The sequence below is a fragment of the Coenobita brevimanus genome, chromosome 69, assembly GCF_032717465.1.
Source record: "Coenobita brevimanus isolate Jiangsu-jjx chromosome 69, ASM3271746v2, whole genome shotgun sequence".
NCBI classification, from domain to species: Eukaryota; Metazoa; Arthropoda; class Malacostraca; order Decapoda; family Coenobitidae; genus Coenobita; species Coenobita brevimanus.
The window spans coordinates 13,030,252-13,049,494 of NC_137022.1; positions in this window are offsets into that span (position 1 = coordinate 13,030,252).

A 19,243-nucleotide genomic window follows, 5' to 3' on the forward strand; every position below is an offset into this window, starting at 1 on the left:
TTCTTGCTAATTTGGACCACACACCAGATGAGGCAGTACCGCGTAGTGTTGATTATTTGTCTCGTCAAGAGTTGGTTGAGTTGCAGGTTGCTGACCCTGAGTTGAAAGGTCTAGCTAACTCTGCTTGCAGTGAGGAAGAGTCAGCTGGTGCTTCTACTTGTTATTATATAAAGTCAGGAGTACTTATGAGGAAGTGGAGACCCCCAACAGCATCAGCCGACTGTGAATGGGAGGTTGTACATCAAGTTGTCATCCCTCGTGTTTGTAGGCAGGATATCATTAGAGTGGCTCATGATTCCAGTTTGGCAGGACACCTTGGAGTGAGGAAGACTGTGGCACGCATTTTGAAACACTTCTACTGGCCAGGTATCTTCAGGGATGTTTCCTGGTATTGTAAGTCTTGTCACACCTGTCAAGTTGTGGGGAAGTGTAATCAGACCGAAAAGGTTGCACCTCTAGTTCCCATTCCTCCTTTTGAGGCACCTTTCACCCGTGTGTTGGTGGATATTGTGGGCCCTCTTCCTAAGACTTCTTCAGGATTTTCTTATGTGTTGACCCTGACTGATATGGCTACTCGTTATCCTGACGCCATTCCACTTAGAAATATCTCAGCAAAGAACGTGGTTAAGGAAATGCTAGGGTTCTTCACAAAGTTTGGTCTGTCCAAGGAGGTACAGTCAGACCGGGGAAGTAATTTGATGTCAAATGTTTTCAAGCAGTCTCTGAAAGAGTTGGGCATCACCCAGATCACGTCTTCAGCTTACCATCCCCAGACACAAGGAGCGTTGGAGAGATATCATCAAACATTCAAATCGATGCTCAAGAAATACTGTTTGGAGCATCAGACAGACTGGGATAAAGGTCTTCCATTCGTTGTGTTTGCCGCAAGAGAATCTCCAAATGAATCACTGGGCTTCTCACCTTTTGAGCTACTGTTTGGCCATGAAGTAAGAGGACCCCTTAAGCTACTCAAGGAATGCTGGCTGTCGGAGGAAGATGACATCAACCTGCTGGAGTATGTGAAGTTCAAAGAACGGCTGTCCACTGCTTTACAGCTGGCGAGAGAGAATTTAGGAGCTGCTCAGGAGAAGATGAGGACTTGGTATGATCAGAAGTCCAGGTTACGCCACTTTCAGCCAGGAGATCAGGTTTTGATTCTGCTCCGGTGCATGGGCAACCTCTTCAAGCCAAGTTTAGTGGTCCTTATTTCGTGGAGAAGAAACTCAGTGATGTCAACTATGTCATCGCCACACCAGATCGTAGAAAGAACAAGCAACTTTGTCACATCAACATGCTAAAGTTATATCACAGGCGGGACGAAAATAATTCAGTCTGCACTGTAGCTGTTCCACCCGAGTCTGCAAGTGAAGCTCTCCCATGCAGTATGAGCCTGAGTGATAGTTTGGGGAAGAATCCTGATATCATGAATGATCTCCAGACTAAGCTTTCTCATCTAGCTCCCGAGGAAAGGCAGGAGTTTTCGGCATTACTGCAGGAGTACCTGCAAGTGTTCCGTGCCACTCCAGGAAGAACCACTGTGTTGATGCATGATGTCGATGTTGGAGACGCAAAGCCAATTAAATTGCCTCCTTACCGTGTGAACCCAGTGAAAGTTCCTCTCATCCAGAAGGAGCTTGGCTACCTGTTGGACCACAAGATGATTGAGCCCTGTCAGAGCGAGTGGAGTTCTCCTGTCACTCTAGTCCCTAAGCCAGATGGGTCACAGCGGCTTTGCATCGACTACAGACGTGTTAATCAGATAACTAAAACAGACACTTACCCTCTCCCTCCTGTGGAAGATTGCATAGACAAGATCGGAAAGGCTAGGTACATAAGTAAGTTTGATTTGTTAAAGGGATACTGGCAAGTACCTATGACTGAACGTGCTAGGGAGATCTCATGTTTTGTAACACTAGGAAAGACTTTTGCATGTTCTGTAATGCCATATGGTATGAAGAATGCACCAGCCACATTTCAGAAGCTCATGAATGTTGTAACAGAGGGTTTGGCAGGGTGTGTTGTTTATATTGATGATGTATTAATCTTCAGTGACAACTGGAAAGATCACCTATGCCATGTCAGTAAATTTCTTGAGCGTTTGGTTCATGCTAATCTTGTAGCTAATTTATCAAAGTGTGAGTTTGGTCAAGCTAAAGTTCAGTACCTCGGGTACGTAATTGGTGATGGACACGTTGCACCACCAGCAGCTAAGGTTCAGGTTATAAGTGATCTTCCCAGACCTAAAAGTAGGAAAGAGCTACAAAGATTTTTGGGAATGGTAGGTTATTACAGGAGATTTGTTCTTAACTTTTCTATTCTTGTATCACCACTTACAGACATATTGAAAAAGGGAGTTAAATTTGTCTTGACCGATAACTGTGAATCCTCTTTCAACAAACTTAAAGCTGTCCTATTAAGTCAGCCAGTGCTCGCTACTCCAAATTTTGCTAAGCCTTTTAAGATGGCTGTTGATGCAAGTGATACAGGAGCTGGGGCTGTTTTGCTGCAAGAGGATGATAAGGGTATTGAACACCCTGTATCTTATTACAGTAAGAAGTTCACTCCACCTCAAAAGAACTACTCAACTATTGAGAAAGAGCTTTTGGTCTTGATTTTGGGTTTACAGCATTTTTCATTTTATTTGTGTTCTGGTTTTGACCCCATAGTCATTTATACCGATCATAACGCACTGAAATTCCTTAGTAAGTTTAAAGATAAAAATCAGAGATTGACAAGATGGAGTCTACTTCTTCAGGAGTATTCATTAGACATACAACATGTCAAGGGGAAAGAAAATGTTATTGCAGATTGCTTATCTAGACTTTAGACAGATTATTTTAGAGTAATAAGAAATTTTCTTTGTAAATTTCTTTTTCTTTGTGGGGAGGTGTTACATAGCCTATGATTTCATCATCCTTTGTGTAATTCTAACGTACAGTGTGCTGCCTGTTTGATCACGAGCGTGTTCTACCTCACTGCCCCCTTCTACCGTTATAGTAGAGTAAGTCGTTCTTTCTATTGTTCAGAGCGGGATTGTCAACTCTTTGTCCCCATGGCTTCATTTGCGCGTCCTTCTTACAAGTTGTATCAAGCTCTGCCGGCCCCTATATAATGAGCTCAGTCTCTACATTAATTGCCACTTAGATCTACTCCTCATTTTGTTAACATCTCTGTCCTCCCCTGTATAGTTGTTACTGTGAGTGCTCAGGAAGTCTCCAGCCATCTAACTGCTGTGTAATTTGAGTATGATTGTTATTACATATTGTTCTTGTACTGTATAACATAAGGTGTTAATTTGTGGGCCTAGTGAGGTTTTTGTGCTTAGTGTAGGGTTTTACTATCAGCCATCATTAATAATATTTTGTATCTGTAATAATTTATCTTGCATTAACTGAGCATTACTCAGTGTATTTTCATTTTATCAGGGCTGACTTAGGTAAATTTACTCTTGCTAATTTCGTGGTAATAGAGGCTATTGCAGTTAACCATATATTTAACCTGTTTTTTGCCATTACATTATCCTTATGAGTCCTGAATGTTTTGTTGTTAGTTTGTGCATTAAACTTTAACTTGTAATTTTATCTAACTCTTTTGTTTTGAACCTGGAACTTTATGGGACAGTAGTGATTTTTAGTATTCTTACTTAACCCCTTAACCGCGGGGCGTCACTTTCGTGACGCTTGGGAGCAAGGGATCATACCGCGGGGCGTCGCTTTTGTGATTCTGTGTTATTTTGAATTCACCCGGGCTTCCAAGTGGGGGCTTGTATCATCTATCAGTACTGCCAATGTCCAACACTAGTCAGCACTCCTAATCTCATCTGTACTCCCATCCATTGTTGACAATTTAGCCATTTCTCCCCGTTCTTGACTCCCCTCCCTACCCCCCCTCCATTACCCTATCCTCTCGCCTGCCCGGCCGTGCTACGTTAAGTAAATCTTCCCTGGAATTTTTCACTGATTTCATCCATTGAAATAAGCCCTATGTCCTATTCTTATACCAAATAATATATACAAGAAAGAAATAAGGTAAGTGAGAGTGCCATACACCTGGAATTGGCTAATTATCACCTGACAACACCTCACGTGCACTCGTTCGCTAATTTTCGCTGTTTTTTTCCCCTTGAAATATGCCGTATAATTTATTTTCGTAATAAATATACATGTAAGGAGGGAAGGGAGAAGCCTAAGTGATATTTACATTCACCTGGAACTACCTAATTTATAATGTATTGTCTAGATTTCCTGCCAATCATATCAGTGCTAGACAAAGCTGTTTGAAGATATAACATTGGTAGCTCTGAATATATATCTCCTAAGTAGGCCTCTAATCTATTTTCGTAATAAATATACATGTAAGGAGGGAAGGGAGAAGCCTAAGTGATATTTACATTCACCTGGAACTACCAAATTTATAATGTATTGTCTAGATTTCCTTCCAATCATATCAGTGTTAGACTTAGCTGTTTCAAGAAGTAATATTGGTAACTCTGAATAACCCCTAGCAGGCCTCCACACTGGTCCTCCGTTATCAGTTCACTCTCATCTTCCGAAGTGAGAGTACGTATGTTTCTTCTTGCTGACTTCAAGGCCTTTTTTCACCCCCATGCAAATGGCCCTGTGACCTTTACCCCCTACTAAACCTCGTGTGGAAAGAGGTAAAGGGCTGACAATTGATAAAAGAGTGACTACGATCTTTCTATTGAGTAAAACAGTGCAAGTGGAATTGTAAATAATGTGTAAATAATGTGTAAACAGCAAGTGAAAGTAATGAATGTAAATATACGTGAACAATGGAAAATAGTTTTATAAGCTATTTCAAGTGACAGCGCACAACACTGTAAATAAAATAGAAATGTAAATAACGTAAATAAAATAGAGAACGTAAATAGAAATGTAAATGAGTAGTATTATAAGAATACGAGTATATACCCTAGGAGTAATGAAAGTGAAAGTTTCACTCTAGCATGTCTGAATGCTATGAGTTATGAGAGTGAAGATGAAAGTGACATTCACTCTCAATGCCAGTATACAGGACGAGAAAGTGAATGCTACGTATTTTACTGAAACAAATTGAATCCCTACAGTGACAATAAACTAATACTACTGAAGGAAACTTATGGATAAAGACTGTAGATATATATAAGTGTTATATAGTAATAGAAATATAAAGTGTGAGGGGTATTATGAATAATAAATGACAGACTACCAAGAGCGAACTAGTGCCAGTGCGACGATCAGACGCGCTCGTAATTTCCATTGCTTTCACAGTGTTTTTTTTTTTTTGAGTATGGATTCCAAACTACTTGAAAATTGTAGAATAGTGTTTATAGTGGTTGTATCTGGCTGTGGTAATCATATTACGGGTTGTCGGGAAGTGTAAAGTGGAGACTTCGTTACCCTACTTCAGAGGTCTCCACAAGTCCTACGGTAACCGACGAAGGCTCAACAATCATTCCAGGAGAAAGCTGAAGGTATGTGCCATAAGCATATTTAATTTTATTATTCTAGGACTAATAACTGATTTTTGGCAAATATTTTTTGAGAGTCTGTCGGAGCCCAAATAACCCCGCGGCACACGCAAGTCATTGGTAAACAAGCCCGCGGTGTAGGGGTTAAAGTGTACATTATCTTTCGCTGTTCCGTAACAATGTATGTGTATGTGCGTGTGTGTGTGTGTGTGTGTGTGTGTGTGTGTGTTTACAACCCTTAGTGATTAATTTATGGGTAGATTTGATAATGCATCCGTGTGCTCAATAATTAACTCAATTTTAAGTCTGTATTCTGCCCAAAATTACTAGCTCTCCCTGTGTAGGCATTTTAATTATTTTACTCTGAAGCGTGTGGCGTGTGAATACACTATCTTTTTATTATTCCAGTTATTACCAGGCAGTTTTTCTTCAGCTTGTGTAGCATTTGTGTAATTTAAGACCCATATACATCCTTTCTGGGATCATAGGGTCGTTTACGTGTAGACGAGTAAAACCTGTGAGCGAGTTGCTTACTTCAGGGGTTAATGTTCCTATTAAATAAAAAATCAGATGATATTTGATGAAAACTTTATCTGTGACAGTGGAACCATTTTATGTCTGACAACGTTGCCATAGACGGTAGTGATACTTTTTGTTGAGTAATAATTGTTTATGGAATCTGTAACCATTATAAACACTGTATAAAGTTAAGCATAGTCCTAAAAGAATCAGATTAAGTATTATGTTGGACCTCAAATCATTGTAATTACCTCAATTATCAGTATTAATGTATTGTTGTGGTCAATAAAATATCTATCTATCTATCTATCTGTGTGTGCTCCACAAGTGAAGGTATCTCTCGGTATGGTACCGGTCGAAACAATCACCTATGCAAAGCAGCACATCACATACAGGACACAAGTTCCTTGTGTCCTTCCTCAACCCCAACTCGAAGCACAAGGTACACCTGAACCTCTACTTGTCAGGGATCCTCCCCGGTGGTGGCCCAGAGTGCGATCCAACCTGACGTTGTCGTCAATCACCCAGCAACACTTGCTTGGATACCTTCATGCTCTGTGGTTCTGTCATGTGAGAGCTGCAGACCCAGGCACGGGTTCTCCAGACAGACCGGCAATTGGAGGTGGAGGCGGTTCTGGCACACCTGATGGGCCTCCTGCAGGTGGTACTGGTGGTGATGGTGGCACCTGTGATGGCCCTGCTTCTGGTGGTGCTGGTGTGGGGTCTCCTGCAGGCTGTGCTGGTGCTGGTGGTGGCTAGGCCCAGCCTGGAACTGGTGGTTGTGCTTGCTGGGTGCCAGGTGATGTTGGTGCTGGCCGCCGGGTAGGTAGGTCTGGGGCGCGGCGGAGTGTATGTCCAGATGAGGGCCAGTCCTCTTCGTGGAAATGCAGAAGATCATTGATGATCCACTCCACAAATTCAAGGAGAGTTACTTGTGCATGTCTGTACTTCTTATACAAGGCAAAAGCATTGAACAATGCCATTTGAATGAAGTTGAATGTGATCTTCTTCGTCCACTTGACAGTTCGGCGTTGGATGGGGTAGTGCGGGACCATCTGCTTGAAATGATCCACCCCATTATATACCTGTTGTACTCCTCCACAACGAAGGGCTTGTTAACGACCTTCTCCATGTACGTTGTCCACCTGTCATTACCCTGCACCTTTCCTCGAACCCTCTTCAGAATGGTGTCTGCAGTGTGAAAGGTGGACACCATGTTCACAATGCGCTTGTCCCTCCACAGTGCGACTAGCACACTGTCCTTGTGCCTGTACGCCATGCCCCCCTCAGGCAGCCTCTTAGCCCTGGTGATGGCCTGCAGCTGGCGTGGCACTCCTCTAGGCAGCCGTAGGGTCCCACACACGTAAAATCCTGCAGTGAAGAGTCGTTCACACAGGGCTACAAAATTGTAATAGTTGTCCATGAAGAACTTATAGCCCTGGTCCTTCAATGGTTCCACGAAGCCCAACATGGTATTCTGGAGGGTACACTGCACCCCTGTGTAGACCTCAAGGTTCCAGATGTAGCCTGAGGACGACTTAGCCAGCATGTACATCTTGATGGAATACTTGTTGGGCTTCTTGGGGCTGTAGACACGGAAGGACAACTGGCCCTTCCACCCCAGAGAGCCCTCATCCAGGCTGAGCTGCTCCTCAGGTAGGTATGCTGACTGGAACTGCTGATGGAGGTACTCCATGACCATGTGAACGTGGATGAGCTGATCTTGGTTGTCCTGGGGAATGGTGAGCGAGTTGAAGGCGTGGAAGTGCTTCAGGATGGTGTTGAATTGCCTTCCACTCATTGCCTGCTGGACCCTAGGGTACTCGTGCAGCTTGGAGCTCCATCAGTAGTGTCTGATGGTCTGCATGTGCATGACCCCCATGAAAAGGTATAACCCCAGGAACTTCGTCATCTCCTCTTCATTGCAGGAGAACCAGGCATCCAGCTGAGTCCCCAGGAATGTTGCGTACCAGTTGGTTTCCACGATGAGGAATGACAACAACTCCTGTGTGAAAAAGAGCTGGAAGAACTGCAGGGGAGTTGTTGGAATATCCACCTGGATCCCTGGGGAGCCAGCGAACGGCCCGTGGTTTGGTGTGAACAGGCCACTGCTCCACCCAGGATCCTCTACAGCTGCGGTGGTGGCAGTGGCAGCAGGTCGGACTGTCAACACCCTTCGGCCTACCTTCCGACCCCTTGGATGTCCCCCCGTGTCCAGGCAGCAGACCACAGCACCCTCGTCTGGGAGGGAACGTCTCAGACGAGGACGAGGATGAGACAGAGGGCTCTGGGAACACTAGTCTCCTCGGCCTGGCCAGCGAGAATATCACCACAGCATCCTGCACAGCAGAAGCGGGTGGACGGGCCATCACAAGGAATGATGGCCCGGCTTCCGGTGACACTGGTTTGCCAAGGGGGGCAGAGGGGCCTGGAGATTGGGAGCCAACAAAGGGAGTGGTGGGACCGGCAGGCACTACAGGTGGGGAGGGTTCTCAGGTGAAGCCGGCTGTTGATGGTGGTGTGGTCTTCCGCAAAGGAAGGCGGTAGGGCAGCTCCACTTGCTGACCGGATGGTGGCAGCTCAACCTCCTCCACCCCAGAACTGTTGCTCTCAGTGTCGTTATCCGACCCAACCTCATCGAGGATCTTATGCCACTTGTGTGGTGTCAGCCCGCATTTCATCTTTGCAAGACTGCTGTCGTTGCAAGCCAGCAGGAGAATAACTTGCTGTCAGAGGGACTGTGGACTCTGCGGCTGTCCAATGCTGCAATAGGAGTGTGAGCTGAAATAAAGGAGTCAAGATATTTTATTCACAGTCAGCCAGGAACTTGGCTCAATGCAAGGCTTCATGATATACGTGTATGTCCTTGAAAAACATCATCTCCTACACCTGACTCAATGCACAGGTAGGGGCCACTAGCACGTGGTTACCTCTATCATTTTCCTTGCACATTACACATAACCAAATCTATCATTTTTATGAGATACACAGTACATTTCACCAGTAACATGCAAATGGACGTGACCCGTAGGCTGTTACGTGTGCACTAAGGTGTAGCAGACGGTGTTTCCCTTACAAGAACACACTGCAGTAGATCAGTTTTTCACTGTCTTTACACATACAACATAAGCCAATCTATCACGTTGTATGACTCAAAATATTTTATTCACAGCCAGCCAAGAACTTGGCTCAGCACTGGCACAAGGCAAGGGTTCATGATATACGTGTATGTCCTTGAAAAACATCGTCTCCTACACCTGACTTAGTGCACAGGTAGGGGCCACTAGCACGTGGTTACCTCTTTCATTTTCTTTGCACATCACATATAACCAAATCTATCATTTTTTTTAGACACACAGTACATTTCACCAGTAACATGTAAATGAACGTGTTCCGTAGGCCGTTACCTGTGCAATAAGGTGTAGCAGACGGTGTTTCCCTTACGAGATTACTAGCACGTGGTTCAGTTTTTCGCTGTTTTTACACATAAAACATACCCAAATATATAAATACATGGGATACACAGTATATTTCACCAATATATATATATATATATATATATATATATATATATATATATATATATATATATATATATATATATATATATATATATATGTAAATGCACGTGTTCCTAACCTTGCATTGCATTTCGCTACCTTTGTGCTAGCTCAGGTGTACGACACACACTTTTCATTACAAACACGTGGGTCTGTTTTTCAGTCTTTTCACATAAAATATAGCCACATATATCAATACATGGGATACACAGTATATTTCACCCCCCAAAAATATGCAAATGCACATGTTCCTAACCTCATTTTGCATTTCACTACCTTTGTGCTGGCTCAGGTGTATGACACACACTCTTCATTATGAGCATGTGGTCCAGTCTTTCACGTTATTTCCACATAATACATAGCCTAATCTATCAATGTACGAGATACACAGTATATTTCACGAATAAAATGTAAATGCACGTCCTAAATAGGTCAATTACGTGGCCCATACCTGACTGGTAAGGTGTAGCAGACGATGATTTCTAGAGGAGCACGTGGTTCACTTTCACTTTCTTTTCACATAAATAAATAACAAAATATATCACTGCATGAGATACATAGTATATTTCACAAATAAAATGTAAATGCACTTGTTCCTAACCTCGCGTTACATGTTGCTACCTTTGTGTTAACTCAGATGTACGAGACGCACTCTTCCCTACGAGCAGCTGGGTCAGTCATTTACTGTCTCTCGCATAAAACATAACCAAATCTATCAATATGTGAGATAAACAGTATTTTACACCATAACAAGTACAAGTACATGGCCCTTACCTGTCCTCTAAGGTGTAGCAGATGATGTTTCCCTTACCTGAAGAAGCTGCAGTGTTTACGATTTTATTTCATAATACACATAATCAAATCCATCATATTATCAGACATACTTTACCGTTCTACCAGAAGACCCGCCGACATGTCGTAAAAATACCCCCGCTACTACCAATACACCAGTCCTGTATGAGACAGCCCTAGCATGTATTCAGTATGGAAAGTGGGTGTTAGTGCCGAAGTGGTGACATGTAGAGGTGTGCGGTACGTAGTAGGGTTACTGGGCCTTGAAAGCAGGCTGTGAAGCCTATGCCCAGAGTAGGTCACATAAAAAAAAAAAAAAACAGTATATTTCGCCAAAACAACATCTGAACTTGCTCTGTATGTCAGATATGCGATACCTAAGGTATTGCAGACGATATTTTCCGACGAGCACATGGTGCAGTGTTTACGTTCATCCAAACAAGCATAATAACACTCATGCTTTATTTCACAAAGAAAGCAGACAGAATAAATATAACAATATGATAAAATCAAATATCCCTATAAACCTCCTCTATTATATCCCCTCCTGACAACGGCACTACTGTGCTGTACGTACACCATCGATGTCCACTTTAGCTACCAGCAATCACAAGTAAACGGAGGCATTGGGTGCAGTGTAGAGGGAGTGTAGTTGTTGGGACACGCCGAAAAACAGGGTAGGCCTAGCACAATCTTCGTTGGGCCAACGGCTGATAACGGCCAGGAATGATTCACAAAACCTGATTCCCTATTGCAAACACCAAATCTAATCATAATAGTGCCCAAAAAGTCAACGCAAGCACTCTTGGTATCGTGGAATATGATGAAGGTTTTTATGCTTTTATAATGACAAACGCATCATCGAGTGTAGTCGTAGACACGTCCAAATGACGACAACTGTGTAATCGCGCGTGAAGGGGTTAATAAATCTATAGGAGAAACTCCACATTTCATTATATACGGGACAAACAACTGCCTTACGAAACTCTAGAAGGTGAAAATTTACCAATATATAATTATGATGATTACCCTAAACTCCGGTTGCATGAATTCCAAGATATACTGTACACAATAGGGTGAAGAAACAATTATCGATGTCCAAGGAAGAAATGATGAGTCATTCAATAAAAAGGCAAAAGAATCACCCACCAACTTAGGAGACATTGTCTATGGTATCTTTCACACTAGAGACAATAAAATATCACCAAAATTTGAAGGCCCATACAGAGTGATTAAGAAGACTGCAAACAAGGTAGTAATTAAGTCACTGTCGAGTGGCGGAAAAAAAAAAAATACATGTTGACCATTTAGAAAAGGTCCCAAGGAATTTAGCCAGCAATTATGCAACCCAGGACACAACTGCAACACAGAACAATATTGGTGTCAATAAATTGCAGGAAATCATTACACACAAATATAAATTAAGATCGCATAACAAACACACAAAAATAGGTGCAACTGTTACTAAAAATGCCACAATACAGCATTTACATGAGCTAGGTATCGATTTAAACTCTTTCTACAAGTGAAACAAAGAGCAAAGTTATTGTTCTCCAAGAGCCAGTTAAAGTGCACATCAACACTATCATTGACGAAAGCATAACTTTATTAGTTAATTAATAGATTTTTTTTTTCCATAGGTGACGAAGAGGGGACTTATATCATGGATACTCCTCTACATAGCAGGAGGATATGCTCACTTAGACTCTCAACATATAATACGACAAGGATGCCTCATAGCTCCAACGGCCTCGACATCAATCGTGAAAGATATGATGAGTACTGAAATTAATTTGGACTTCTTATATGAATTACCTGCTTATCTGGAGAATATTGCCAAACCATTGTGGACCCTGGACTTTATGATAGGAAGTTATGTTTCAGGAAGTGACTGAAAGCGTGAAGTTAGCGAAATGGATGATAGAACAGGATAAATCAGTCATGCTCATCATGATCCAAGATATCCCATGTCATGGAACGGAGGCATTTATGGACACGAACATCACACATACTCGTGAAAGGCGCGGTTTGTTCGACCTGGGTGGTGCAATTCTAGGGAACATTTTTGGATTGGCTACAGAGGAAGATCTTCAAGAAATAAACAATAAAATTAATAAAGTAACTCAGGTACTAACATATCAACAGAAGTTAGTTAATGGTCAAAACACAGCATTGAAGACGATCGTAAAAAATCTCAGAAAGGCAGAAAGTATACCTCACCAGGGTGTGGACAAAGTAAATGCCTTGGAAGGAAACATGACACTTTTCCAAACTTCTCAGTAATCATGGTACATATTGACTTAATAATACTACAGTTAGATAACACTAGAGTTCGTTACAGGGCACTCATGCAAGGTATTGCAAATGCTGGTAATGGCAAGATCACTATTAACCTACTTCCAGTTGACGATCTACGTCAGATAATCAGTCAAAGCATACATAAACATGGTGTGAAGCATTTGTTCCGGGGATAGGATTCTCATGTTATATTATCCATTTTTAGAAGCAACTCTAACACCAACCTCAGTAATAGTTCATGTACCATTCATAACTGACGATCTGTTCACAGTCTATCAAATATACCCCTTCCCTTCAAACAATAATGACACTTTTGGTCATCATCAACATCAACACAGACACCTAACTCATCATGGTCTTCTAGAGGCAGGACACTGTCACTTTTGCTAGTGAATCAACGACTGAACGAAAGTGCCATACATCCTTACATGCTGTTCACCTTTGTCCTGCGTACATTTTCGCGTTTCAGCCTACTGGTACATTCCCTTGTGAAATGGCTATCATAAAAAAATCATGACGTTCATCACCATTGCAACTTCACATTTGCTCCAGATAAACCTACAATTCATCAACACATTGGATATTCACAGTTTTTCTGTTTCATAACACATCAATTTTCATAATTTGTCCTGATATACCCCCACTCATACTTCAGCACCAGGATTATACATAGCACACGACTACTGTGCTGTACTTACACCATCCATATCCATTTTAGCTACCAGCAATCACTATGCCATCCTCATACACACATACAAATATTTCCAGTCACTACCCGAGATGAAGTTGACTTCACCTAAGTTTGTAACTATGCAACTAATCAATGAAACAATGATGCCCTGGAAAGAATTGAGAATGAGTATGTTCAACTCATATTTATGTGTATAAGTCCAGCACCAACTGTCGTTATAATCTTCTCTATTCTATTTACCATTGTGCTGTTGGCGATGCACAGAATGCAAGAAAGAATTGCAAATTTGAAATCTGTATTTACACTGGAGGAAGAGTGAACATTCAAGTGAGACCCCCTAAGTGAAATGTGTATATGTAAACAGTGTAAATCATATATATATATATATATATATATATATATATATATATATATATATATATATATATATATATATATATATATATGTATATATAATCTATCTATTTATCTATTTCCAGATGCCTCAATCCCATACGAGGTAGCCACAAACAAATCGCCTCCACGTCACCCTGTCCCCAGCCATGTCACTGCCCTGCTGTCAACTTACACTCCCCTCTCTCATATACCTCTCCACTCCATCCCTCCATATCATCCTCGGCCTGCCTCTCCTTCTCTCCCCCTCCACCTCACTCAAATACGTTCTCCTTGTCAGTCTCTCACTCTCCATGCTCTCCACATGGCCAAACCACCTCAATGTGTTTCTCCTAACGCTTCCTATCACATCCACATCACAACGCTTCTTCACATCCTCATTTGTCAGTCTGTCTCTCCATGTGACTCCACATGCTCCTTTCAGATAATTTATTTCCACTGCTCCCGCTCTTGACTTGTATCCCTCCAACAAGATCCAAGCTTCATTTCCATACGTTAGAGTTGGTATCACAATACTGTCATTTAGTAACTTTTTCACATCCATGCTTACCTCCCTGTTTCTTATCACTGCTTTCAAGGAACCAGCAACCTTACTTCCTTACTGTACCCTTTCAAGCACTTCACCCTCCAAACTTCCATCCTTACTCATCACACTACCCAAGTATTTACACGTACTCACATTTTCCATTTCCTCCTCATCCAACCTCACTGTACATTCACGGGCTTCACTTCTCTCGAAGACCATAACTTTACTCTTCCCTACATTCATCATTAGATTCCGTATCTGACAGACTGTCCCAAACTCATCCACCAAGCCTTGCAGCTCCCCTTCGTCTTCACTTTACAACACAGTATCATCTTCAAACAACAGTACAGGGAGTTTCCAAACAATGCCCTGTCTCATTGGGGCCACTCCAACATCCACTGACCTTTCTTGTATCTCTTTTATAACCCCATCCATGTACAGATGAACAATCATGGAGACATGACATATCCCTGTTACAACTCAACCTTCAAACAGAAAAATTCATTCAGTTCACTATCCACATGCACTGCAGCCATAGAACCCTCATATATACTCTTTACAGCATTCAGCAACTTCCCGTCTACTCCATATATTCTTAATACTTTCCACAATCCCTATCTATCCACCCTGTCTTATGCTTTCTCCAAATCCATGAAAGCCGCATACAACTTCATTCCCTTCTCTAGAAACTTTTCCACTAAAGATCTAAGAATGAATATCCGATTTACACAACTTTTTCCCTTTCTGAATCCTCCCTGTTCTTCTCCAACTAATTCCTCTCTTATTTCCCTAAGTCATTAAGCATCCTACAATACTTTTACTATTACACTAAGAACACAAATGCCGCTATGATTACCACACACTTCTATTTCCCCTTTTCTTTTGCACAAGGGAATAATTATACCCGACTTCCAATCCTCCGGAACTCTACCTTCCTCCCAGGCCAATCAGCACATCTTCCACGTCCATTCTACTACTGTCTCTCCCCTTTCACCACACACTCCATCAATTCCTGGGGCTTTCCCCATTTTGACTTTCTTCAGTGCTTCCGCAACTTCCATCCTACTGATTTAGGGCCTTTCCTCATTTTGACTTTCTTCAGTGCTTCCGCAACTTCCATCCTACTGATTTATTCGTGTCTTCTCACACCCCTCCTTCTCCCAGCCATTCCCCAGCCTCTGATAATGATAATAATAATAAAAACTGATATATAAGAAGAAAATTATGAGGTATCATATATATATATATATATATATATATATATATATATATATATATATATATATATATATATATATATATAATATTACTCTGATCATGAATTATTGTTAACCAATATACATCTAACCAATTTATATAACAGTATTATTATATCTCATATATATATATATATATATATATATATATATATATATATTGTGTGTGTGTGTGTGTGTGTGTGTGTGTGTCAAAGATATAACTCACATTACAAATATATTAATAACTCCTACTGTAATCTCGGCATGATACTGCCATTAGTGAGTATGTCTCTTGTACATACACATCTGTGCCATTATATGACTACAGTATATTATTCTGTATTCAACTTTAGTACAATTATACATACAATGTGCTACTACAATATGTTATGTATTTACTCCATACAATGTAGTACTACAATATGTTATGTATTCACTCCATACAATGTATTACTACAATTTGTTATGTATTTACTCCATATAATGTATTACTACAATATGTTATGTTTCTACAGTATTATTGTCTGTTCCATATTATCTAAAATATCTCAATACATAATAGCTAGCAACATACGTAATCTAAAGGTTGTCAATGTCAAACCTAAGGGCCAAAGAAAATGACGTTAGCGTGTCTCCGGAATGTCTCACACAGCACAATAGCCCACAAACAGTGCCTCGTGACCACACACACACACACACACACACACACACACACACACACACACACACACACACACACACACACACACACACACACACAGGCTTCTAGAACTTTCGACGATAGTATAGCCCACGTGATGGAAGTTCTTATATACGGAAAGAAAGTGGGGGAGAAGTCAGAAGGAATTAGGAGACTGGAGCAAAGAAAGCGAGAAGGGGGGTCTAGTGAGAGAATTAGCAGACATAAAACCGCCCTCACCTCAAGACACTTTTGTGACACAAACTAAGTATAAAATCTTGAGTTTTTCCTTTTGAAGACAGTAAAACTACAATCAACACAGACTCATTTATCTTCTCCCGTCATCGACTACAAGTGAACTGAGGTTATTTCCTCACATATTTACTCACTGTTTACTACATCCCTGCAACGACTACTATATAATATATTACAAGACTGAAAGAAATGGTCAAATAATAATTGCAGGTATTTTTTTTTTTTTTAGGATCTGTTACTGTTACGGGAATAAATAGTTTTAAATATTCATTATGGTGATAGACCAGAGGTTGTGCCATAGTTGTTGTATTAAGAAAAATCTAATTATGTTAGCCTAGCGATCACAGCGATGAGGCCATGGCTGACACAGTAAATACCACGTTGGGTAATTAGCAGGAGAATCAAACAGGGAAGGTGATGCTCCTGAGCTTAGCAGCTAGTCATATGCTCTTTTTCCATCTCTCACTCTAGCTTACCTCACTTGTATTTCACAGTTTAGAAGTGTTTTATTCCAGTTAAGCCAATCTTTTCCTTGGACTTACCTGTAAGTCTATCACACAATTATTTCTACCAACTATGCAAGTCTGTATAAGTTTAAAAAATTTGTCTTTCTGTTCAACATATATATCTAAAATGTATACTTTTCTCTCTATTTAGCATACTTATTACTCAGTTTACAAAAAAAAAAAAAAAATACTCAGCACGTTTGCCTTGCAATTTGATACAGTTTCTTACCCGTCTCACTCACATTCTTACCCTGTCACATCTCCACACGTGCCTCATCAGCCTTGACATATCCCCTCGCTTATCTAACTTACTTCAGTACAGCGTCCACATCTGCCTCGCTTACTTCAACACACCTCCACACCTGCCACACTCACCTCAACACACCACACGTACCTCACTCACTCCAACACGCCTCCGTCCCTGTCAACACGCCTCAACCCCTGTCTCACTCACCTCAACACACCTCCACACATTCCTTATTCACCTCAACACACCCCCATACCTGCTTCATTCACATCATGACACCTCCACACCTACCTCACTCACCTCAACAAACCTTCACACCTGTCTCATTCACCTCAGCACACCTCCCTACCTGCCTCACTCACCTCAGTGGACCTCCACACCTGTCTCATTCACCTTAACATACTTCAACACTTGCCTCACCTCAATACACCTCCACGCCTGTCTTACTTACCTCAACATCCCTCCACCCCTGTCTCATTCACCTCAACACACCACACCTGCAGTATCACCTCAACACACCTCCACACCTCCCTCATTCACCTCAAATACATTCACACCTGCCCCATGCACCTCAGTACATCTCCACACTTGCCCCATTCACCTCAACACACCTCCAAATCTGCCTCATTCACCTCGACATATCCCCACGCTTGCCTCACTCAACAAACCTTCACACCTACCTGAGTATCCTCAACACGCCTCCACCTACCTATCCCCAACACACCTCCGCACCTGCCTCATTAACCTCAACACACCTCCAAACCTGCCTCATTCACCTCATGACACTTCCACACCTACTTCAGCAATCCTTCTCACTCGTCTCATTCACCTCCACATCCTGCCTCATTCACATTAACACACCTCCACACTTGCTTCATCTCAACACACCTCCACACTTGCCTCACCTCAACCCACCTCCACCCCTGCCTCACCTCAACCCACCTCCACCCCTGCCTCACTCACCTCAACACACTTCCAGCCACTTGTGCTTAATTCTACTCTTATCTTTTCTGGTGTCCCTGTGCTTCTGTACTGGCTTAGTTGCCGTTCACCTACTGCTTCTTTCACCTACTAATTCACGTCCATTGTTTTGTCACTGACAGTTAATTAGTGAGTGGGAGTGTCTAACCCTGAGAAGATTCTTAGGATGTGGTTGGGAGATAATTATGGGCTAGAATCAACTCAATCAGTTTATTTGTAATGTAACCTGGTTTCATCGCAACGTGAAATAAAGACCACAGACAGGACATCACATTGGTATTATATATTCAGAAAGATTGCTGGATGTACTGTACAAAGGCAGTAAAGCAGAAGAGAGAGAAACAATATAGGAAGGACAGAAGGAAGGCAGAATTACGGCATATCGAATAAGAGCAATGTCAGGATCAATGAAAAGTGAACAAATACCAGGAGTCTTTAGTGCGCAATCCTCCCATAAAATTGGTTAATTAGCAAGTAAAATACTTTTTCAGTTTTTTCTTCTCTGCATGTAGAGAAAATATGGAAACTGCATGCCGATTTGAAATAATTATAAAATATCATTACTGCGTCATAAATGATGTCTGTGACCCTTTAGGCATGATGGAATATCTATTTAATTTAAAGAAATATACTTGTTCAGAAGTGGTGATATCCCAGGATACACTCAGCGATTAGCAGCAGTTGTAGTAGTAGTAGTAGTAGTAGTAGTAATAGTAGTAACAGAAGTAACAGCAAAGAAAATAATACATTCAAATCAAATCGCACTCAGTGACTTATCAGCGATAACTAATTGTCTCATTCTTGCGTCATCTCTAGTAATTTGTTCATGGTAAATTTTTATTGTTTCACTCGACAGCTAGTCCAGGAGTCTGAGTGTGTTGATACTCGTTCCACTGACGCAGAAAAATGAACCAGCTCTAGAATTCTGCTACAGATACGTTAGACGACTTTATATAATGAGAGCAATAAACCTGGGAATGTTCATCCATTTACAATTATACTTTCTTTTTTTTTTCGAGGCGAAGAAGCACTTGAAAGATTGGTGATTATTGGCTGAATGCAGCAGTACTTCATACTCTAGCATTATT